Raw genomic sequence first — 26,023 nt, forward strand, 5'->3', positions numbered from 1 at the left:
CAGCTACGCATCATGCATCATGCATCTTGCTCTTGAGGAAGTGGAGCGAACTCCACAAAACGTGTCGAGCCTATAGAATGCTATCTTTTTAATTTCATCATGCATTATATGGTTACATTTTTAATATATTAATCTGTTACCACTTATGAATCATCCACAAAATGTTTTTTGATACAATCAGCTCCTCACCCAGTGTCAATATATTATAATGTATTATCTTACCGCATTATTGACAATCATGTTCTATTCCATTTATACATTGTTACATTTTCAATTTTATCATTTGTTAATGAGGTATTTTCAATAAACATTTGCTCTCAACATCACCACTATTATGGTTTATATTGTGCTGTGTTGTGATTCCACATGTGCCTAATTATACGAATCAACTACAGTATGTGCCAATATGTATTTACTATCTATCAACTGCTTGCCACGCACCTCATTTAAAGTCCGAACCCCTCTTTCTTTTTTCTAACTTTTTTTTCTAACTTTTTTCTAACTGAATGTATAACATTCAGGTGTGACTTTCTTGTGACTTTTGAGGGTTTACATTACAGTCTCTTGAACTTAAGTAGCATAAAGGTCAGATCAAAATAGTGCAGGAGCCTTTTTAATGTTGCTGTGACTTTAAGTCACACATATTCGAACATTTGTCATTGAAAAGCATGGGGTGCAGCTTGTAATTTGACTTCAGTGTCCAAAGTCGCATGACAAGTCACGTATATATATACCAACCTAATCGTTCTCTTCGCTCTTCTCAAGACCTCCTACTCTCTAGCTCTCTCATCACCTGCTCCCATGCTCGTCTCCAGGACTTCTCCAGAGCCTCTCCAAGCCTATGGAACTCCTTACCCCAATCTATCCGCCTATCTCCTTCTCTATTAGCTTTTAGAGGATCCCTGAAAACCCTCCTCTTCAGAGAAGCCTATCCTACCCCCACCTAACAACTGTATTTGCATTTGAGTCCATCTGATCATCCTCCACAGCTCCTACCCATTGTTCCACTTGACCCTCCCTTCTAGATTGTAAGCTCTAACGAGCAGGGCCCTCTGATCCCTCCTGTATTGATTTGTATTGTGACTGTACTGTCTTCCCTGATGTAAAGCGCTGCGCAAACTGTTGCGCATGACAAGTCACGTATATATATACCAACCTAATCGTTCTCTTCGCTCTTCTCAAGACCTCCTACTCTCTAGCTCTCTCATCACCTGCTCCCATGCTCGTCTCCAGGACTTCTCCAGAGCCTCTCCAAGCCTATGGAACTCCTTACCCCAATCTATCCGCCTATCTCCTTCTCTATTAGCTTTTAGAGGATCACTGAAAACCCTCCTCTTCAGAGAAGCCTATCCTACCCCCACCTAACAACTGTATTTGCATTTGAGTCCATCTGATCATCCTCCACAGCTCCTACCCATTGTTCCACTTGACCCTCCCTTCTAGATTGTAAGCTCTAACGAGCAGGGCCCTCTGATCCCTCCTGTATTGATTTGTATTGTGACTGTACTGTCTTCCCTGATGTAAAGCGCTGCGCAAACTGTTGGCGCTATATAAATCCTGTATAATAATAATAATAATAATAATATATATATATATATATATATATATATATATATATATATATATATATATATATATATACAGTACAGACCAAAAGTTTGGACACACCTTCTCATTCAAAGAGTTTTCTTTATTTTCATGACTATAAAAATTGTCGATTTTTATAGCTGAAGGTCACCAGAAAGGCCAACCTATTGACTTTTTTTTAAAATGAGTATTACCTATTATGATATGGTACCAATGCATCTCTATTTCTTAAATATTTTATGAAAGAACATAATACAAATGTGAAGTACTTATAACAGAGGGAGAGTACTTTTCCATTTTCTATAGCGCAGAGAATGAGGCTGATGTCCATTTCACTTCATCATATGGAGATGTCTGAATCCGATGTTTGCTTTTTCTAAAAAAACTGAAAACCCCTTTAACGTATCCATCTACAAAACATTCGAGAAATGCCAGTCCAAATGATAGTGAAGACTTTGTTCTAGAATACATTCAGATAGAGTTAGGAAAAACATCACTGTTCTTTTTGTATTCAGATAAGTTATTCTTGAAATCTATTAAACCCGCCGGTAAAATGCTGATGCTCCGACACACGCAGAACAAAACACACATCTTCAAATGCATTCTAAAAGAAAACACAAACCATTTAAAATGTTTATTTGATTAAACAAGGGATATCTTTGTGCTGTCAGAGCGATCTTTTCTTCAATCGACAGTGTAGCTTATTTTGTATTCATTTGACAATGTTTATAAACATTGCTGGACTGATTATCTTCTTCTGAGTGCATTATGGTTTATATTACACAAAATCCTGCCGAGAGACTAAACAAAATGACGAGTGCCTGGGAACATGACAAGGGGAAGGGAAAGGAGAAAATCACAATCAGGTAAATTCACCCGGGAGACTTTAAATGTATCTCAGTCCTTTCAGTTCTATTTGACTAACTGAATTCGAACATTTTAAGCTGTGTACACAAACTAGTATGCATAGTATGGAGGATAATATGTGTTAGAGATGTTTGACTTTTCCATATAAAAACCATTTCAGAATAGCGTAGTGATTGTTACTAGATTGACTTTGTATGTTCTTTTCATGTTTGGTTTGAGAAAAATCCCCAAAATTGGCAATAGTAAATATTGTGGTATGTGCGCTAAGGCCTGCAGTCTGTAAATGGGCCACGTGTTTATGCAGCTGGAGCCACTCGACCCAATTTGACAGCACCTGAATGCCTGTTTGTGCAGTTGCTGGGTCCCTATTGATTTGAATAGGCTACCCGCACATGGCACCTGGAGGCCTAAGCTGCATCAACAGGCAGCCCATTTATGGACTATGGGCTTTAGTGTCCATGTGAAAAAGGCCTTAAAGTGGTTGTAAAAGCTGAAGTTTTTTTTCCCTTTCTGCATTCAGTTTCCCCCACAGCCCCCCTAAATCCATCCAGTGATGTGAATGAGAGCCAAGGGTTTATACTCTCTCGCGCTCCCCATTGGCTCAGATACAGCAGTGGGAGCCAATGGCTCCCGCTGCTGTCAATCAGAGCCAGTGAGGAGGGATTGGGGGTGGGGCCAAGCCCTGCTCTGTGTGTCTTATGGACATACAGAGCAAAGCTTGGGACTAGCATGAATGAGTGCTCCCAAAGCAAGCTGCGTGATATGGGGGCACTCGGAGAAGAGGAGGATTCAGGAGCGCCAGCAGGGGACCCCAAAATTGGAGGATCAGGGCTGCTCTGTGCAAAACCATTGCACAGAGCAGTAAAATATAACGTTTATTATTTTATAAGAAAAAAAGTCTATAACCCTTCCCTTTGTTTATTCTTTTACCTCCTTCCTTCCTTACATCCATCATTATTTTCATCTCTGTTCCTTTTCCTGCCCTTCCTTCTTTTTACTTACTATTTTTTCCTTCCTCATTACTCCTTCTATTCTATTTTCTTGGTCCTTACCTTCTACTTGTTCCTTTCCCTTACTGCTTTCCTTTCTCCCTTTGCTTCTTTTTTTCCCACTGATTGTTTTTCCTCTCCCATTTTCCATTCCCCTCTCCTTTCCCATCCTTTCCTCTCCTCTCCTCTCCTCTCCTCTCCCAACTTCCATCCCGCTTCTCTCCTATATTTCCTCTCCTCTCCTCTCCCATCTTCCCTCCCCTCTCCTCTCCTATCTTCCCTCCCCTTTCCTCTCCCATCTTCCCTCTTTTCTCCACTCCTATATTCCCTCTCCTCTCCTACCTTCCCTCTCCTCTGCTCTCCTATCTTCCCTCTCCTCTCCTCTCCCATCTTCCCTCCCCTCTCCCTTCTTCCATTCCCTCCCCTCTCCTCTCCTATCTTCCCTGCCCTCTCCTCTCCTGTCTTCCCTTCCCTTCCCTCCCCTCCCCTCTCCTCTTATATCTTCCCTCCCCTCCCATCCCCTCTCCTATCTTACCTTCCCTCCCCTCTCCTCTCCTCTCCTCTGCTCTCCTCTCCTATCTTTCCTCCCCTCTCCTCTCTCCTATCTTCCCTCTCCTCTCTTCTCCTCTACCATATCCCCCCTTATTTACTTAATTCCTCCAATGTCTTCCTTTTTTTCGTTCATTCCTTCCTTCCTGTCTATAGATTTGTCCTAGCATAGGTAACACTGAGCACTCATGGACAGAAGCAGGGACCACTGTGGTTTGGCTGGCAGAGGTAATAATGTAAGCATGCATGGGCCAATACAATGTGAGTGCAGGCCAGTGGAGGAGTGTGGTTAAGGGACATTTGTATGAGGCAACTGTACCTAGTGTGAGTATTGTGATGGCCAAGATGGTTTTCATAGCAATAAGAAGTAGTGGTGTCATCTATAGCAAGAAATCAGATTTTTTTCTTTCAGTTTTCATCTTTAGCTGTGCAGCAAAATTAAAGCTGGAATTGAACAGGTTGGTACTGAATGTTTTCTAATAAAAATATACATGCAATCCAATATCTAGATCACTCTGTATTGCATCAAAAAACATTCAGAAAAGTGTTCAACAAAACATGCAATAGCACCCACAGTGATTTGACAAATGTTGTCAGAAAGCACTTAAAAATGTTGTTAGATTGTCATGCCACTGGTTTAAACTTTAACATTGGATTTCAGAATTCATAAAACTGATGTAGTGTTTATGACTGTGTTCCAACCACATACCATACAGTATGTAAATCAAACAAATGTGTGTGATAAACAGCAAAAGTTCCAATTCTGGATCAAAGCTTACCTAGCACATGAAAATTGCAATAAATATGATTTTTCCTGAACCTAAACTATTGACAGTTAGAATTTCATTTGTTCAGATAAGAAACTAGAACAATTTTAAATCTTTTGCTGTTGTCACCATGGTCACAAACAATTGTCGCACTGTCCCAATTAACCAAAAACAAATGTTTCAAAAATTACTTTTTTCAAAAGAATTCTAACGCACCCGACCCAGCAGGGGTCAGGTGCATGCTGGATCACTGTTTCAGGACCGATTGCAGCACAAATTTTGGGCTGAATTTGTGCCTGAAATGGACTAAAAGACGCACAGCGCTTTTCAGCAAAATGCATCAGACCTGCTTCGGAGATATGTGAGCCGGCTCCATAGAGAGTCGGTCGAAATTTCCTGCTATTGCGAATTGGAAGCGGACATCCTGCATCCAATAAGTAATAGATGGCCCTATAAAATTGGAAAAAAAAGGGAGGAAAATAGGACTTTACTGGTTGCCAACTATAATCCCAAATTTAAAGAAGTGAGTACTTCATGAATTAATAAAATGTACAAAAAGTTTAATAACAAACATCCAGGGCCGGACTTACCATTGGGCTTGACTGGGCTCAAGCCCATGGGCCCCGCCCAATTGGGGGCCCCCTTTAAAAAAAAACAACCAACCATTAGACATTTTGCTACCAGTGGTGGATGCTAGGGAAAATAATGAGTATTTGAGGGAACTTCCAAGAAGTTCTCTTACTTCCCTGGGCTCTGCCCCAGAAGGATGCATGCTCTCTGTCTCATGCCTTTCAGGCCTGCTACCTGGGGGAGTCTACTGCAAGGGGAAAGGCCTGGGTTCTTTGGCCTGAAGTATATACTGCCTTTCTGAAAGGTTATTCTAGGGGGATGGAAGCAGAAGAATTAGGGAACTTTTCTGTAGTGATAACCCTAGTGGGCTGGGCACAAGCCTCTACCAGTAGACCCCACAAAAAGGCTGAACTTCTCACTATACATAAAGCATTGCTTGTCTTAGCCTAATGCCTTACAATCAAATATCACCAGGTTTGGCCAAAAGGCACGACAAACCAGCCTGTCAGAGAGGCATACAGTTATCTATCAGCCTGCAAAAGTGAAGGTAAAAGATTTTTGCCGTTGTCACCAGAACAGAATACAGGGGACACTATTTCTTGGGACTCTGGTGACTTTGGAGGCATTTCCTCCCACTTCTGTCTTGGCTGTGGGACAAAATGTGCACCTGGTGTTAAGTTTGTGCACCTGGACACACACATATCCTGTATAAATCCAGGAAAACCTGGACACAAGATTGAAGGTTCCTTCTCACCCAAGACACCTTCAGAAACCATAACATTTCAAGCCCCAATTCAGGACAACCAGTCCAGAGAAAACACAGTGTTCTCTGCTCAATAACACCAGCTGGAGCCTCTAATGCCGGGTACACACAATCGGACATTCTGACAACAAAACCGTGGATTTTTTTCCGACGGAATGTTGGCTCCAACTTGCATACACATGGTCACAAAATTGTTGTTTGAAAATCCGAACGTCAAGAACACGGTCACGTACAACACTACAACGTGCTGAGAAAAATTAAGTTCCATCATTCCGAGCATGCATAAAATTTTTGTGCATCGGAATTGCATACAGACAATTGGAATTTCCGACAAGAACTTTTGTTGTCGGAAAAATTGAGAACCAGCTCTCAAACATTTGTTGTCCAAATTCCGACAGCAAATATACAATGGAGCATACACACGGTCGGAATATCCGCCCAAAAGCTCACATCGAACATTTGTTGTCGGAAATTCTGATTGTGTTAGACTGCAAATCCAAGATTTCTATGTCATTTTCCCAACCACTACCTAAATTTACATAGTGGCAGGGCCTCTATCTGTCTCTAAAATTATAACAAATTCCTTTGGGTGCAGTGTTGCGTGCCTGAGTAATTGTCATTTAAAGTGTGACAGTGCTGAAAGCTGAAAATTGGCCTGGACTAGAAGGGAGTGAAAGTGTCCAGACTTGAGGTGGTTAACAGAAGATTTTCATACAGCTTGTGGTCACCCCATTAAAGCAAGGTGCCGGTAAGATCAGACTTACTGCTTGCTCATGCTTAGATCTGTGGCAGTCATGTTCTGTGTTATGTGATACTTCTACATTTGTACTGTAGATGTGCTTTAAGTTTTACATTTCTTTCCACCCAGCAAAAAAGAACTGTTTACAGCTTTGTAGCACAAAGAGCCTGGCCACATCCAGTAGTAGTTGTGTTTACTTAAAATACAAAGAAAAGAAAGATGCAATAGAATTTGTGGTAGGAAATATGGATCCCTAAAAGACTAATATGTTTTTAAGTTCTCTGAGTGATGGAAAGGGCTAATTATTTTGAACCTAACTTGCAACAAGGGATTTGAGGCAGGAACTCCATGAGACAGAAAACATTCAAACACAGAACCACATTGTAAAAACGAGATGAACTCCCTGTGATCTTTCATGAATCTGACATCTTCAACAAATAGCAACAGCTTAACTCCGCTCTCTTCCTGTACTTAACTAGGAACAGATCCAAGGCACTCACATATTCCTCTGCAGGAAAGGCAGATAGAGGCATACTAACTAATACAGGATGTATTTGGGGTTATTTATCAGGCACAAAGTATGGTATTGCTAAGGAAAATGCAATAATGGGAAAAAGGCTATAAAAAAATAAATAAAATGCAATCAAAGTCAATGTTTTAAAAACATAGAGCTGGAACCGAATTTCACTTAAAGAGCCACTATGCCATACAAATGATATATTGCACCTTACCAGCCTTTGGTGTGGTGACTGCATTTGTTTTAATGTTTCAAGCTTCTTTTGCATTATTTTCGCCTGGTTATCCTGCTAATAACACACTTCCTGTCCCTGGGTGGCTACGTCAGTAGTCCACTGTATCTATGGAGGAAGCCTTGGTTGTCACCCTAGGTTGCCATTCTGATATGGAATACAAACATGTCTGTATCTCCTCATCTCCATCACATGGGAAGCAGGGCAATTGGTGGTTTACAGAATAGCTAGAAAGGAAGATCTTGTTAGGTGTAGCTCCTTTGCGGTGACAATGACACAGCATTCATGGCAAGATCAATATAATTTTTTCTATACTTGATAAAAGTACTTATCTATTGAAAAATAGAAAAATGTTGCCACTGCATTTAAGGACCGTAAGCTTCAAAATACTGCATTTTAGAATTTAATTATGAAATATTTCTATAAATGAGATATTAAATGTGTTCCAGGCAAAATCCAAAATGCAGTAGCACATTTTTGGATGTAAAAGGAAATGAAACCATGCTGCTTCTAGAGTTCCAGACATCATGCTAGTCTTCATCTTCACATACAATGCAAACCTTATCCAAACCCAACTACAGACTTATCAGCAAGAGCTGACTTGTAGACTGTAACCTTCATTGCAGTACTGCTTCTCACAATAATATTTTGAAGTGAACAGAATTTGAGATTATGCAGAGGTATTTTTTTATCCTGATTGAGTTTTGATTTAATAATATTTGCAAGTCTACATGTTAAATTTCATTGGCATCAAGTTAAGGTAACTAGCTTTTAAGCGGTGTTGGAGAAAAAGATGCATTCACTTGACGATTCTTCTTCAGGCCTGGTTCAGTTTGATTCTTTTTTTCCCCTTGTTTAATGTTTTTATTGAAAAGAGACAAAAACAAGTTAGAGCATAACAAGAAACAAACGTCACTGCCCCTACCTATGACTGGTCTATACAATAAGGAGCGCTGGAAAGGGCGCATATACATACAAAAAACATGGAATATCCAGGCTCAAACTTACCGACCAATCAGCAACCAACCAAATTCACCTGTCTAACAGTGTGCGTTAAAAACAGAGGTTTAGTTGCACGCATTCGCAAATGCATGTGTAAGCTGCAGGCCCCATCAAGGCTCTCTGTATACTGGAGTTCTAACTATAACATTGCATTTTAAGTCTCCTCAGTAGGAGCACATGACTGCTGATGGATAGATAAGGGGCAGGTGACTGGAGGTAGCCCAGCCCTCATTAAAGGGGCAGGAGCACACTAAACACCCAGCACATGGATTTCTCTGTATTGCCGGGACCGACAATTCATGAATAGCCACGAGTAGTTTTAAATTACTTTTTTTCCTTCAGAAATTACACTTTGTGCAGGGACAATTCTAAGCACAGGAAAAATGCGATACTTTACATGCATACTTTAGACACCCCCAGGTACGAAATTTAAAGGAATATTTCAATCACTTTTATTGTTTCACTTTAAGCATTACTAAAATCACTGCTCCTGAAAAACTTTTTTTGCATAACTTGCATATTAATCTTTAAAGTGAGAACTTTTGATTTTTCATGTTCGTGTCCCATAGACTTCTTTAACAATGTTTGCGTGTTCGAACACATTTTTTGCCTGTTTGCATGTGTCTGGTGCAAACCGAACTGGGGAGTGTTCGGCTCATCCCTACTCTGCAGCACTACTGGCTTCCCTCCTCTTCTTCCCACCAGAAACTGAAAGCACACAGTAGAATCCTTCAAGATTTAAAGTGGGGAAAGAGTTAGGTAAATATGTCATATTTACCAGTCCCTTCATTTCCTGAAATCCCACATTTTGGGTTGTCCCCATAAAAGGATTAGAGGGAAAATCTGTTTACTAACACTTTAAGGATTGATAAAGTTTAATACAACCCTAAAGTGATTGTAAAGTCTATTTTTTTTAAATAACAAACATGTTATACTTACCTGCTCTGTTGCAGTGGATTTGCACAGAGCAGCCCAGATCCTCCTCTTCTCGGGTCCCTCTTCTGTGCTCCTGGCCCCTCCCTCCTGTCGAGTTCCCCCACAGCAAGCAAGGAAAGCATTAAGATAAAAAACGTTCTGCCTTGACAACCACTTGAACCACTTACAGACCAGTAACTATCATCATCATATATGGCGGCACTTTGAAGTGGAATACCATTTTCATGGCAGCAGCTATAACAAGGGTATGCTTCAGTGGGTGGTCTCAGCGGCGGATTCACCGCAAGATCACTTTTATCAGTGGCAGAAGAAGGCCTCCCCCTCCAGTTGCTCTCCGGTTCCCTCTGTCGCTTACCGGAGCTGCCAGCAGTGGCGGAGGTGATCGTGTCCTCTCCTATGCTTGGCATGGAGCTGAGTGAAGGGAAGATGGCTCCCGCTCAGCTCTATACAAATGCATGGTGGAAGCAACGTCAACACGTAGCATAGCTCTTAAAGGGATTTTTTTTTCAAACAATGTTTTTTTTGTTTTTTGTTTTATTATTTGACCTCAGATCTCATATTTAAGAGTTCCTGTCATGTTTTTATTTTTCTATTACAAGGCATGTTTACAAAATAAAAGTGACAATTTTTTTTTTAAAAGAACAGTGTAAAAATAAAAATTTAAAGGCAAATAAATAAGGAAAAAAAAAATAAAAATTTTTAACGTGCCCCATCCCGCCGAGCTGTAAGTAGCGCCCGCAAATGAAAACCACACATGTGAGGGATCACCACGATCGATGGAGCGAGAGTAATAATTCCAGCTCTAGACCTCCTCTGTAACTCAAAACACAAGTTTTTTAAACGTCGCCTATGGAGATTTGTAAGGATAAAAGTTTGTTGCCATTCCAGAAACGGGTGCAATTTTCAAGTGGAAATGGTGGGTATCAATTTACTCAGCGTGACATAATCTTTCACAATATAAAACAAATTGGGCTAACTTTACTGTTGTCTTATTTATTAAAAAAAGTGTATTTTTACCAAAAAAAGTGCAATTGTAAGACAGTATTGCAGGGACCGCCATTTTATTATCTAGGGTGTTAGAAAAATATATATATAATGTTTGGGGGTTCTAAGTAAATTTCTAGCAAAAGAAAATGATTTTAACTTTTAAAAAACAAGTTTGAAAAATAGGCCTGGTCTTAAAATGGTTAAATTTATTTTTTTAAATGTAAGCAATTTACGTTCCTGAGTGTCATTTGGCATTAGCTTCTTGTAGTCCCTGAGCAGCAGAGTTCAAACCCTATTCTGCACAATCCCCTCCGCCTACTGCCTCGCGCACGCTCCTGTTTCCCTTATGTATCTGTGCTGTCAGTCATAGTCACTGTGGTAGATCACCGCTGATTAGGGATGAGCCGAACACCCCCCTGTTCGGTTCGCACCAGAACTTGCGAACACACCAAATGTTCGTGTGAACTTTAGAACCCTATTAAAGTCTATGGGACTCGAACATTTGAAATCTAAAGTGCTATTTTTAAAGGCTAATATGCAATTTATTGTCCTAAAAAGTGTTTGGGGACCCAGGGGACATGTATCAATGCAAAAAAAAGTTTTAAAAATGGCTGTTTTTTCGGGAGCAGTGAATTTAATAATGCTAAAAGTGAAACAATAAAAGTGAAATATTACTTTAAATTTCGTACCTAGGGGGGGTGTAAAGTTAGCATGTGAAATAGCGCATGTTTCCGTACATAGAACTGTCCCTGCACAAAGTGTCATTTCTGAAAGGAAAAAAATGTCATTTCTGAAAGGATACAAAAAGTAGTACAGAAACTACTTATTGAAATCAGTGCAGCGCCACAGATCAAAACGCAGCCATTGTGCCATCAAACGCAGCCACTGTTCCCATAAATTGCCACCACTGTGCCTCTATGGACGCACCGCCACTGGCTACCATACACAGCAGCACCAGATTTTGCATTCTCCGGTTTTAATAAATCAACCCCAGTGTCTTAATAAATACCACATAAATAGTCCTTACTTCAGGTTAGCAATACAATCCCAAGTCCATTTATCATAGCTTTGTAGGCAGCAGAATGTTTGAATCCAGAAAGAGAGCGTGTCTCCTTTCAGGCTGTCTCATAGTCTGTAATACCAAGTTTACCCTGGCGACCCTTCCACCTCTCTGAAAAGCAATCTGCATTAGAATTAGACATGTGCGTTCCCGTTCGTAAAAAAATTGATTTTTGTACGAATTTGTTAGTATTCGTACATTCGTATAAATTCGAACATCCGAAAAGCTGAAAGAACCAAAATACGAAAATTACGGAATTACGAATAAGTAAAATAACGAACAAGCGAAAATACAAACGTATGATTGGACAATCTTACTAAAATACGAAACACCGAAAAAGCAAAAGAACGAAAATGACATCTATAACGAACGTTTTGCATTCCGTATTTTAGATCCTTTGTCTGTTCGTATTTTCATTCGTATGTTCGTATTTTCATTTGTGTGTTTTGTAAATCCGTTTCTTTGTCTGTTCGTAAATTTGTGTACTTGTATCGTTCTTTCGAATGGACACTGGGCAGTGTAGTTAGTGAGTGACAACTTAATATCTTAGCCAATCAGCTTATCTCTTTTGTGCTGAGTCACATTGTACAGTGTAAAGCCTCATACACATGATCGGACTTCAAACAAACTTTTCCATGGATTTTTGTCTGAAGGGAGTTGGCCAGACTTTTGAAACCAAAAAATGTTGTCCGATAGAGCGTACACACGGTCAAATTTTTGGGAAAACGCTCATTTTGACGTTTGTTGGCAAAAAGTCCAACTGTGTGTACGGGGCTTAAGAGAAAGTATATCTTAATATGCATTACCTGCGTGTTGCTATGTATTTACGAAAGTACAAAATTACGAATCTATTAAACAAAAGTTATTATCTAACAAACTTATGAATTTCGAATCAACGAAAATAAATTAGACAGAATTACGAATCATTCAGTATCAACGAAAATAAAACTGTTACGAAAATACGAATGGGTCCGAATAGGAAAACTTGCGTCTTACAAAATACGAACGGGTCCGAATAGGAAAACTTGAGTCTTACGAAATTACGAATCTTTACGAATCTACAGAACGAGACGAAATGGAACAAAAAAATATTTTTTTTTTTGTTGTGCACATGTCTAGTTAGAATGCTTATAAGAGGTATTTGACAGATAGTGAGGAGGCAAAAGGTTGCTTCCTCATCACCTGTTAAAACCTCATCACCTGTGAAAACCCTGTAAATGCTGCACCAAGTTTGTGCCTTTCGTCATTCCTTGCACACGGTGTGCTGCCCTATTCACTTGAATAGGTTGCGCTCAGGAGTACTGCATCACAATTGCACCATATGTTCAACCCAATCAGGCTGCCTTTGCGGGAGGAGTTCAAAACGCTACTTAATTGCATGTTTTTACCACTCCCCAGATCGCAAGGGCAAACAAGCCCTAAGACACACTCTCCCCGAATGTCTACACACCCAAGCTGCGTTTGCTGTTTCCACAAGAGAATATCTGACTAATTGGAGACTACAACATTCACTTCTCTCCAGTCATTCTTCCATCTGCTTAGGGGCCCTTTCACGGCCAAAACAGGTAACCTGTCACTATCTTTTCACATTTACAGGTTGTCTATCTTTCACTATTTGGAATGACGCTCTGCTTGACCTGGTGATCTCAAACCAAGCAGAGTTTATTACCAATATTCATATAAAAGAGCATCCGGGTAGCAGTGACCATAACATGATTTCATTTAATGTTAGCTGTAAGCAACAAACCCATACGGGTAAGATAAAAACACTTAAAGAAGATGTAAACCGTAATGGGTTTCACTTCCTCTTTTGCTCACTGAAAACCCTGCAAATTAAAAGCATAATGGGCTAGTATGCATCGCATACTAGCCCAGTATGTGACACTTACCTGCAAACGAATACAGCGCTGTCCCCTGTGCAGGCTACGTCCATCTTCTCGCCCCTCTTTTTTCCCATGGCCGCGGGCTCTGTGATTGGCCGGAGCCGTGTGACGTCACTGCTGGGCATCCAGCCTAGCTACAGGTAAGCCTTATTATAGGCTTACCTTTAGCAAAAAGTGGTTTGTAAGGGTTTACAACCACTTTAACTTTAACAGAGCAAATTTTCCAAGGATGGGGGCTGCTCTCCATGACTTATGCCGCGTACACACGATAATTTTTCAGCATGAAAAAAAACGAAGTTTTTCGGCATGTAAAAAAAAACGAAGTTTTCCCAACTTTATCATTAAAACGACGTTGCCCACACACCATCGTTTTAAAAAAATGCTCTAGCAAAGCGCGGTGACGTACAACACGTACAGCGGCACTATAAAGGGGAAGTTCCATTCGCCTTTGGGCTGCTTTAGCTGATTCCGTGTTAGTAAAAGACGATTTGCTCTCTCGGACTAAGCTATTTCTTACCTGTTGTTTACTTTCCCTCTGTCTCCCACTCTGGGGGTTTTCTTGGTGTAAATACGAAAAAAAAAGCTTGGGATTGGGCCCATGGAGACCTAGGGCTTTTCATCAACATTCACGGGTGGCACACAGGTCTCTACCAGGAAGGGAGGAGGGGTACTTTCTTTCGACCCCTGTTCGCTCTGGTACATATGAGAACCTCGGCCGGGTGGCTGACTATGGTCGGACGCTAAGGGAAGTTATTGGGTTGTCGCTGCCGCATATTTTGATTATGTTGTGTGCCACTGAAAGTATGTTTATTGTACTATGTGCTAGCGGACTAATTTACTTGTATAATGTTTCCTAGATGTTTGTGTTTTTACCATGTACCATGTGGACCCGTGTGGGCCCCTTTCCCGTAGTAAATAAACAATTAAAAAAAAAAGACGATTTGCGCTTTTCTGTCTGTTACAGCGTGATGAATGTGCTTACTCCATTATGAATGGTAGTTTTACCAAAACGAGCGCTCCCATCTCATAACTTGCTTCTGAGCATGCGCGGGTTTTTAACGTTGTTTTAGCCCACACACGATCATTTTTTACAACCTGAAAAACGACAACGAAAAAATGCAGCATGTTCGAAAAATGTTTTTGTTGTTTTTCAGAACCTGAAAAATGATGTGATAATTTTAAATGACATTTTTTAAAAGCAATGTTTTTTCATGCCGAAAAATTATCGTGTGTACGCGGCATTAGACTGCAAGAGAATATTGACATCAATGGACAAAGAACAGAAATGGGAATTATTCAAAGTGACTGTATGTAAACTCCCCATGGGCAATACGTTTAAAAGGCTAAAAATAATAAAAAAAGAGCTTTTAAAACATGTAAAAATAAAAGAAAGCTATCATCATTTAAATGTTACAAAGAATATAACAGAATATGTTAAAAATAAATCAAGGATGCAAAAAATTCTAAACAAATGGCAGATTGTAAAAGATAGTAAGGCAAAATCTTCAAATATATTAATAGTAAAAAGGTCAGGTCTAAGAATGTAGGCCCTTTACAAAATAATCTAGAGTAGGTGACTGGGGACAAAGAGAAGGCAAATTTATGAAATACTTTCTTTAGCTCTGTGTATACAAAGGAGTATGGGGGAGCTCATGTCCATAATGGGGATGTATTTGCACAGCCCCAAATGATCCACAATGACTCAAAAGGCATTTGGTCCAGAAATATTTAGACAGCATAAAAATGAATAAAACATAAAATGTATTCATATTTTTCTATATTGAAACTGTTCATCTCCATTTTCTACGGTACCATTAAAGTCTATTGTAGCCTCCCCCAACCCCTCCAATTTTATCCCCAAATGGAAGAAGTTTGGAACCACCAGGACTCTTCCTAAAGTGGGCTGCTTGGCCAAATTGAGAGATTGGGAGAGAAGGTCCTTAGTCAGGGTGGTGACCAAGAACCCAATTGTCACTCTGACAGAGCTTCAGCGTTTTTTCTGTGTAGCGAGGAGAACCTTCCAGAAGAACAACCATCTCTGCAGCACTCCACCAATCAGGCCTTTATGGTAGAGTGGACAGATGGAAGTCACTCCTCAGTAAAAGGCACATGACAGCCCGCCTCCAGTTTGCCAAAAGTCACCTGAAGGACTCTCAGAAGGACCCATGAAAAACAAAATTCTCTGGTCTGGTGAAACAAAGTTTGAACTCTTTGACATGAATGGCAAGCGTCATGTCTGGAGGAAGCCAGATATTGCTCATCACCTGGCCAATACCATCCCTACAGTGAAGCATGGTGGTGGCAGCATCATGCTGTGGGGATGTTGGGTGACTAATCATGGTCGGAAAAGATGAATACAGCAATGTACAGAGACAGTCTTGAGGAAAACCAGCTCCGGAGCACTCTGGACCTCAGACTGGGGCATAGGTTCAGCTTCCAACAGGAGAACAACCCTAAGAACACAGCCAAAATAACAAAGAAGTGGCTACGGGACAACTCTGTGAATGTCCTTGAGTGGCCCAGCCAGAACCCAGACTTTAACCCGATTGAACATCTCTGGAGAGATCTGAAAATGGCTGTGCACTGACGCTCCCCAGCCAACCTGATGGAGCTTGAGAGGTCCCACAAAGAAGAATAGGGGCTTCAACAAACTATTGAGCAAAAGCCGTGAATACTTATGTGCATGTGATTTTTTTCCTTTTTTATTTTTAATAAATTTGCAAAGATTCCAAACAAACTTCTTTCAAGCTGTCATTATGACATTTTGCTTGTAGAATTTTGAGGAAAATAATGAATTTAATCCATTTTGGAATAAGGCTGTAACATAACAATGTGGAAAAAGTGAAGCGATGCGACTATATTCCAGATGCATTGTATATACTGTATGGTCTGTTTTACCTATCAATTTCTTTCTATTTATTCCTATGATTTACATAGCCCTGTCACACACCTCAGTCACTCTGGAGACAATATGGAAGTTATGTCATACAATATGGTCTTGTTCTCGCCCCCAGTCTGGGACTAGACAGTGAAAGGAAAGGAAACAAATCGATTACCTCATCTCTCTGTCACTATTCTCTCTCTTCCGGTCAATATGCACTTTTTCTTATCAACACTACAGAACAACTTAACCACTTACCCCCCGGACCATATTGCTGCCCAAAGACCAGAGTACTTTTTGCGATTCGGGACTGCGTCGCTTTAACAGACAATTGCGCGGTCGTGCGACGTGGCTCCCAAACAAAATTGGCGTCCTTTTTTTCCCACAAATAGAGCTTTCTTTTGGTGGTATTTGATCACCTCTGCGGTTTTTATTTTTTGCGCTATAAACAAAAATAGAACGACAATTTTGAAAAAAATGAATATTTTTTACTTTTTGCTGTAATAAATATCCCCCAAAAATATATAAAAAAACATTTTTTTTCCTCAGTTTAGGCCGATACGTATTCTTCTACATATTTTTCGTAAAAAAAAATCGCAATAAGCGTTTATTGATTGGTTTGCGCAAAAGTTATAGCGTTTACAAAATAGGGGGTATTTTTATGGCATTTTTATTAATATTTTTTTTACTAGTAATGGCGGCGATCAGCGATTTTTTTTTTTGGTATTGCGACATTATGGCGGACACTTCGGACATTTTTGACACATTTTTGGGACCATTGGCATTTTTATAGCGATCAGTGCTATAAAAATGCATTAGATTACTATAAAAATGCCACTGGCAGTGAAGGGGTTAACACTAGGGGGCGGGGAAGGGGTTAAGTATGCCTGGGTGTGTTCTTACTGTGGGGGGGGGGTGGCCTCACTAGGGGAAACACTGATCCTCGGTTCATACAGTGTATGAACCGAAGAAAAGCATTTCCCCTGCTGACAGGAACGAGAGCTGTGTGTTTACACACACAGCTCCCGTTCCCCGCTCTGTACCGAGCGATCGCGTGTGCCCGGCGGCGATCGCGCCCGCCGGGCACACGCACGGGAGTCGGGGGCGAGCGGGGGGGCGCGTGCGCGCGCCTCCGGCGGCGCGCGTGCGCCCCTAGTGGCGGCTAAAGGGTAGGACGTCATAATACGTGATCTCGCCTAGGAGAGCCACCTTGTGGACGTATTATGACGGTGCGGCGACGGCAAGTAGTTAAAGGGGTTGTAAAGATAAAAAAAAAATCCAAAATAGCTTCCTTTACCTTAGTGCAGTCCTCCTTCACTTACCTTATCCTTTGATTTTGCTTTTGAATGTCCTTATTTCTTCTGAGAAATCCTCACTTCCTGTTCTTCTGTCTATAACTCCACACAGTAATGCAAGGCTTTCTCCCTGGTGTGGAGTGTCGTGCTTGCCCACTCCCTTGAGGGGGGAGGGGGCGAGCAGGAGAGTCAGGACGCTCTCTACATTGCAGATAGAGAAAGGAGCTTTGTGTTAGTGGGCGTCCTGGCTCTCCTGCTCTTCCCTCACTCTCCATCCTGAAACACAGGAGGGGAGGCCCAGGCACTAGGAGGAATCTGCACCACACACAGTGATTAGGGTGTTCCCGGGCACACCCCCTGCGCACACCTATGGACAGTGCATATTTTTTAGCACTGATCTTTGTATAAGTGTAACTGATCCCCAAAAACGTGTCAAAATTGTCAGTTAGGTGTCCGATTTGTCCGCTGCAATATCACAGTCCCACTATAAGTCATTGATCGCCACCATTACAAGTAAAAAAAAAAAAAATATCCCATATTTTGTAGACACTAACATTTGTGCAAACCAATCAATATACGTTTATTGGGATTTTTTTTTTACCAAAAATATGTAGCAGAATACATATTGGCCTAAATTAATGAAGCAATTTGATTTTTTTAATTTGTTCATTAGATATGTTTTAGAGTGGAAAGTAAAGAATATTGTTGTTTTTTTTTTTCAAAATTGTTGGTCGTTTTGTTTCTTTGTTTCTTTGCTTTGTTTCTAGCACACAAAAAACGAAAAGAAAGCTCTATTTGTGGTAAAAAAAAGGACATCATTTTTATATGGGTAAAGTGCCACATGACCGCGCAATTGTTAGTTAACCACTTGCTTACTGGGCACATATACCCCCCTCCTGCCCAGGTGAAATTTCAGCTTCCGGCACTGCGTCGCTTTAACTGACAATTGCGTGGTCATGCGACATGGCTCCCAAACAAAATTGACACCCTTTTTTCCCCCCACAAATAGAGCTTTCTTTTGGTGGTATTTGATTACCTCTGCGGTTTTTATTTTTTGCGCTATAAACAAAAAAAGCAACAATTTTGAAAAAAAATACAATATTTTTTACTTGTTGCTATAATAAATAGCCCAATTTAAAAAAAAAAAAAATGTTTTCTCAGTTTAGGTCGATACGTATTCTTCTACAGTACATATTTTTGGTAAAAAATAAAAAAATCGCAATAAGCGTTTACAAAATATGGGACAGAATTATTATTATTATTATTTTTTTTACTAGTAATGGCGGCGATCTGCGATTTTTTTATTGGGACTGCGACATTATGGCGGACACATCGGACACTTTTGACAAATTTTTGGCGCCATTCACATTTATACAGCGATCAGTGCTCTAAATATGCACTAATTACTGTATAAATGTGACTGGCATTAAAGGGGTTAACACTAGGGGGTGAGGAAGGGGTTAAATGTGTACCTGTATTGTGTTCTAACTGTGGGGGGAGGGGGGTGACTGGGGGAGGTGACCGATGCTGTGTCCCTATGTACAAGGGACACAGATCGGTCTCCTCTCTCCCCTGGCAGGACGTGGAGCTCTGTGTTTAAACACAGAGCTCCACGTCCCTGCTCTGTCATTACCGATCGCGGGTACCTGGCAGACATCGGGACCGCCAGGCATGCGCATTGGCATCTCGGGGACGCGTCGGGTGCGCGCAAGTGCGGCCGCCTGCGCGCTCGCGCGCCCCCCAGTGGCCGGAGGAATCCAGGACGTCATATGACATCCTGTTGGATTTTCAGAGCCACCGTGTAGCCGTCATTTGACAATGGCCCGGGGCTCAGGTGGTTAAAGCAACACAGTGCTGCACAGTGCTGCATCAAATATAAACCTTCCGGAGGTGAAGTGGTTAAAGTACCATGCATTCACTATATCTGGTCTCCCACAGTACACAGAACAAGGAAATGCTATAATTTTAGTAAATACAAACTGCTAAATACGTTTTCTCATCAGCACTGCAGTATATAGCAGTCTTGTGACTACTATCAGTGCCTGGTTAAAGCTTTTAAGAGGAGTTTTCATACTGCACTTGCTGTCCTTTCGGGGTGCAGGACCCCTGACCCTCTGTCTGGACAGTGCTGATTGGCTCTGTGCTGATCACATGCACTCTCCTAGGGTAAAAATAACTCTCTAGCAATACACACCAACTGAGCATGTGCAGAGTGACTCCAAAGGCTCTGTCTTATCCAGACATGTTTTGGAGTCAGTGGAAAAGGGGGAGGAACAGAGGAGACAGGATCAAACAGCCTTTTTACACGATGCAGAGGATTAACCCCTTAGGTTCCACAGTAAGTCTATAACAAGGATGCTTTACTGCATATACAGACTGATTTTACTGTTGTGGGTTTAGTAACATTTTAAGTAAAAAACAAAAAAATAATTGTCTGTAGTTCAACTTTGAAAAAACTGCATGTGTTTTATTATATATATAAAAAAGGAAATTAATACAGTCAAATATAAACAATCAATTTTTTTAAAGGATCACATCAATATTTGATGTATTATTTCAAATATATTTAATAATTGGAGCCCATCCTGAAATAGCATATATAGTAATAGAGTATGACTTGAATGGCTCTTTGAAATGTATCCCAAACCTTTCTGAGGATTAATACGTGCACAGCAATAATCACATTGTGTATAAGTGACCAGCTGGTGCCATTATATGTGCTGGCTGGCATATTAGGCGCAAACTGCTATTCTCATTAGCTTCTCAATTTACACATCATGCCCAGGTGTCAAGCAGTGAATGAAGCCGGTCATTAAAACTTATTCACACCTTCACATGGAAGGCATCAACACAGCACCTGCAGGTTGTCATGTATTGATGGAGTATTGAAACAAAAATGAGCAGATAAATGTAATTATCTATAGGAAGATGCTGATTTTCTCCACTGATTGTGTGTGTTGGATATAAAAGAGTTCAAGAGTAGTGTTGCTCACGAATATTCGCATTGCGAATATTCGACTCGAATATAGCATATTCGAGAAATCGCGCTATATTTCGAATTTCGCGGTGAATATTCGCAATTCCGAATATTCGATTTTTTACAATTTTTTTTTTAAAACAGATCACATCCTAGATATCTCCATCGACGTCTAAAAGCATTGCTGGTATGATTAGAGACCCTGGGCCGAGTAGCTGAAGCGTTCATTGAATTTTGCCGAAAAATCGCAATGCGATTATTCGGCAAACGCAATATCGCGCGATTATTTTCTTCGCCCCTATCTTCCGCATCAGAGCGATTTTTACAGTTTCATTTTTAAAACAGATCACATCCTAGTGATCTCCATAGACGTCTAAAAGCATTGCTGGTATGATTAGAGACCTTGGGCCGAGTAGCTGAAGCGATCATTTTATATTGCCGAATATTCGCAATGCGAATATTCGGCAATAGGAATATTGCGCGATTATTTTCTCCGCCCTTTTGCATCAGAGCCAATCAGAGTTCTCCTTCCACACTCGTCAGAGGTTAGCAACCAATAGGAACCTGCCTGCACGGACATTATATAAGCTCACTCCCAGCACCATTTCATTGCAGATTCAGAAGCTGGCTAGAGAGTGTGGAGGCTGTTTCTGTGTTCCTGTGTCTGTTCCTGATTGATTTATATCATCACCAGCATAGTGCTGCATTGCTATTTAGTGATTCCAGTGCATCTTTTCCAGTATATCAACTGCTTTTTTCAAAGCAATAGACCCAAGAGCTTTTTTCAAAGCTACGTTTTGTACTGTTTTGTGCTGTTTTGTTCATCTTGTGTTACTGTTTGATCTTGCATCTTCGCTGTTCAGTGATATTTGCTAGTGATTTCAGTGCACATTTTGCTTAGTTTTTCCTAAAGAGCTTTTCTAAAAGCTAAGTTTTGTGTTGTTCAGTTTAGTTAAATTTTGTGTAGTAAGTGTACACACTGTTAGTGTACATTTATTTCATCTAGCTTAGCTTAGTGTGTGTTTAGTGTCTGTGTTTTGTGTTAAAAAAAAAAAAAAAGTTAGTGTTTGTTTAGTGCTTTTTTTTTTTTTTTTTTTGTAGTCCTTGTCTTTGGTGTACTACTTTTATTATAGTTTAGTAGCTGTCTGTGTACGTCTTTGTCTGCGTGCCTGTCTTGTAAAAAAAACACATAAAAACACATTCCCCCCCCCAATAAAGTTTACCCCCCCCACACACATCAGCAATAATGAGCGGCATCCGTGGCCGTGGCAGCAGGGGTAGGGGAGTTACTCCCAGTGCTGGGTCGCTGCCAGCACGGGGTACCTCTCGTGCCCCTACTAGTGGTAGAGGATCGGGTGCAAGGGGAGTCCGCCTGATCCGGGAGTTCTTCCCATCGGGCAGCCGCCCGATATTGCCATCTCAGGCTGAAGTAGTGGTGGATTACATGGGGCACAGCAGTGCCACTGAGTTGTCGGTCCCGACTCACAGTAGTACCACCATTACACCGGTGCCTGTAGTACCCCCCCCCCAGCCCCCAAGAGTCCAGCATCTTACTGTTCGACAGCGACAGTGAGGGGGAGGCCATGCATCAGGCAGACCTCCAGCTCTGTCCTGATGGTCAGGACCTTTTTGAAGGGATGGATGAGGAGGATGGGATACCTGCTGGCAGTATCCCAGAGACATCCCTTCAAACTGGTGCTGCTGTTTTGGTGCAGGAAACAGCAGCACCTAGTCAGACCCAGGCGTGGGTGAGGGGACAGCGGAGCCAGGCTAGAGGCTCCATGTCAGTTGGTTCCCTCAGACCAACACATCTCAGCCCTTGGTCTGACATCTCTGGGGGCGAAGAGGGTGACCCATCATGGTTGCCATCTGACGCGTCGGCTCACTACGTCAGTGACGACGGGGAAGGTAGGGACCCTGGTGAAACGGTGCGCCAGGTCACCACCAGGGAGACCATCGTCAGGGTCTCCACTGGTGATGGCAGCAGGAGGTGTCAGGAGGAGCAGCAGCAGCAGCAGCAGCAGCAGGCAGCTCCACCTGTGCGCACCGAGTCCCAGCAGGTGCAAGTAAGCGTCACCCCATCTGACAGGAGGGCGGTGCTGAAGTCACCTGTCTGGAACTACTTTACCCTGGTGGCAGACAACCCTACCGTGGCCATCTGCCGGATTTGTAAAGTGAGGGTGAAGAGAGGGAAGTGTTTGGCTCGGGTGGGTACCACAGCCCTGAACCAGCACCTGAGGATAAACCACTGGGCGGTGTTTGACGAGATGAAGCGTGGTGGTGGTAGCAGCGCCACCACCACAAGTGAGCAGGGTACAGCAGCCCCTGCCACATCTTCATCTCTTTTCAGCAGGTCATGCCCCCCCGCTCCCTCTAGTAGAGGTACTGGTACCGGCAGCCAGACCTCTACTTCCACAGGACCCTCCGCGTCTGTGTCCGGCACTGCCGTCCGGCGCCAGGCGTCAATTTCAGACGCCTTTGACCGCACCACTCCCTTCCCCCCTGGAGACCGACGTGTGCGTTCCCTCAATGGGCTCCTGGCAAGGGTTATTGCCCAACATCTGCTGCCCTTCAACATAGTTGACAGCAACCCCTTCAGGCAGATGTTGGAGCAGGCCCAACCCCAATGGCGTGTCCCCAGCCGCCATTTCTTTGCCAGGACTGGTGTCCCTGCCCTACACCAGCACATTGTGCAGAATGTAACCCTGTCGCTGGATCACGCTGTCAGCGACAGGGTTCATCTGACAATGGATGGCTGGACCAGCAGGCATGGGCAGGGGCGCTACATCAGCTTCACGGCCCATTGGGTTTCCCTCCGAGGCGTCGGTGAGGGATCGGCGGCAACCGATCTTGTGGTGCCGCCCCGGGGTGTCCAGGGGAGAACTGCTGGTCTCCCTCAAGCCACTGTCTCCGCAGCTGCTGAGCCTCCCAGCAAGCGCCCCCGTAGCTACTCAAGTGTGGGGCACGTGCGCTGTCAGGCCGTGCTCCAGCTTGTTAGTTTAGGGGACCGGAGACACACTGGAGAAGAAGTGCTGAAAGCACTTCAGGCTCAGGTCCAGAAGTGGCTGACACCCCGAAGGCTCCAGGCAGGTATGGTTGTCTGCGATAACGGCAGCAACCTACTCGCCGCCCTCAGTGCTGGCAGTCTGACCCACGTGCCCTGTCTGGCACATGTCCTCAACCTGGTGGTGAAGAAGTTCCTGCGCACTTATCCCGGGTTGAGTGACATTGTGGCAAAGGCGCGTAGGATTGCCAGCCACTTCAGGCGCTCCCCAACCGCTACCGCGTCCCTGTCCGAGTTGCAGCGGAACTACAGTCTGCCCCTTCACAGGCTGATTGTGGACAGTGTGACGCGGTGGAACTCCACCCTCCACATGCTGAAGAGGTTGTGGGAGCAGCGAAGGGCGGTGAGGGAGTACCTGATGGACCTATGAACTGAGAGGGCTTCACCACAACTCCCTTTCATCGCCTGTGCGGAGTGGGGGCAGATAAACCAGGTCTGCCAAGTGTTGTCCTCCTTCGAGCAGGCGACCAAGATGGTCAGCAGTGAGCATGTCGGCCTCAATAACGTGCTGCCAATAGTGTTCATGCTGGAGAGGACACTAGATCGCCTGCTCGAAGCTGGGGAGAGTGCCTTGGTGGAGCAGGAGGAGTCAGCAATGCTCCACCGAGACCAGGGCCAGGACGAGGAGGAGGAGGAGGATGATGATGATGAGGAGGAGGTGGTTGCTGGTGTCGTCCCGGAGTCAGGGCCTGGTCAGAAGGGAGAGCCGGTGTTGGGGGCACCGATAGTCCGGGGGTTGGGCATCTCTGAGCGTGACCAGCAGCGCCTCAGGGATGAAGAGTCGGACCTCATTGACCTGGGCAGCAGTGAGGAGTCACAGCGGGCTGTGCTCTTCCCCATGGCTGCCCACATGCTGAGATGCCTCAGGAGGGACCCCCGGGTTAAGACCATCAAGGCGAGGGATGATTTCTGGATGGCCACCCTTTTGGTTCCCAGGTGCAAGGGGAAACTGGAGCAGTTCATCCCAGCCAGCCGGAGGCAGCACCGGATGGAGGAACTGCAGGCAGGCATTGTCAGCCGGTTGGAGCAGGCAACTCCCCGGCCTCCAGTTGTCCCCCCTCATCTCACCCAGCAGGTGGCTGCACCCAGCAGCAGCCGAGCAGGGGACCTAATGGATGAGATGAGGATGTTCTTCCAAACCGAGCGACCCAGTACCAGCACCAGCAGCAGCAGCAGCAGTCACCACCAGCGGCTGGCCCACATGGTGGCAGACTACATGGCGTCCGTCGGTGCTTCTGACAGTATGAGCACCGACGACCCCATGGAGTACTGGGTTGCCAGATTGGACACCTGCCGCGAGCTCGCTCAGTATGCGCTGGAGTTATTGTCTTGCCCCCCCTCCAGCGTACTATCTGAGCGGACATTCAGCGTGGCAGGTGGGGTGGTCACGGACAAGAGGACCCGTCTGTCCACAGACTCCGTGGACAGACTCACATTCATAAAGATGAATGAGTCCTGGATCGGCGGTGACTTTCTGGCACCCGTCGTCGGTTCAGGGCGCTGAAGGGTCCCTTGTCATGCATTCCCTGATGGAGCCCCGGACCTGATGTATTTACAGTGCTGAATATAACTATTTTAACATCTGAGAAAATCAATGTTAATATTTGGTACAGTAGGCTTTCTTTGTAATTACAGCGGTCAAACCTTTCTTGTAGTTTTACACCAGCTTTGCACACACTGGAGGAGGGATTTTGGCCCACTCCTCCACACAGATCTTCTCTACATCAGTCAGGTTTCTGGGCTCTCGCTGAGAAACACGGAGTTTGAGCTACCTCCAAAGATTCTCTATTGGGTTTAGGTCTGGAGACTGGCTAGGCCACGCCAGAACCTTGATATGCTCCTTACAGAGCCAATCCTTGGTTATCCTGGCTGTGTGCTTTGGGTCATTGTCATGTTGGAAGACCCAGCCTCGACCCATCTTCAAAGCTCTAACTCAGGGAAGGAGGTTGTTGCCCAAAATCTCGCAATACATGGCCACGGTCATCCTCTCCTTAATACAGTGCAGTCACCCTGTCCCATGTGCAGAAAAATACCACCAAAGCATGATGCTACCACCCCCATGCTTCACATTAGGGATGGCGTTCTTGGCATGGTACTCATCATTATTCTTCCTCCGAACACGGTTAGTGAAATTATGATCAAAAAGTTATATTATGGTCTCATCTGACCACATGATTTTCTCCCATGACTCCTCTGGATCAGTCAAGACACCTATGTCAGCAGTTATTTCACACCCTATATACTCTTATTACCACTGCTGTTCATCATGGCACCTCCTGCCCAAGTGATATGACTCTGTATCAACTACTACTGTTAATACTACTACTGCTGCTGCTCAGTCAAGACACCTATGTCAGC

This window comes from Rana temporaria, chromosome 4 (genome assembly GCF_905171775.1).
Source record: "Rana temporaria chromosome 4, aRanTem1.1, whole genome shotgun sequence".
Classification (NCBI taxonomy): Eukaryota; Metazoa; Chordata; class Amphibia; order Anura; family Ranidae; genus Rana; species Rana temporaria.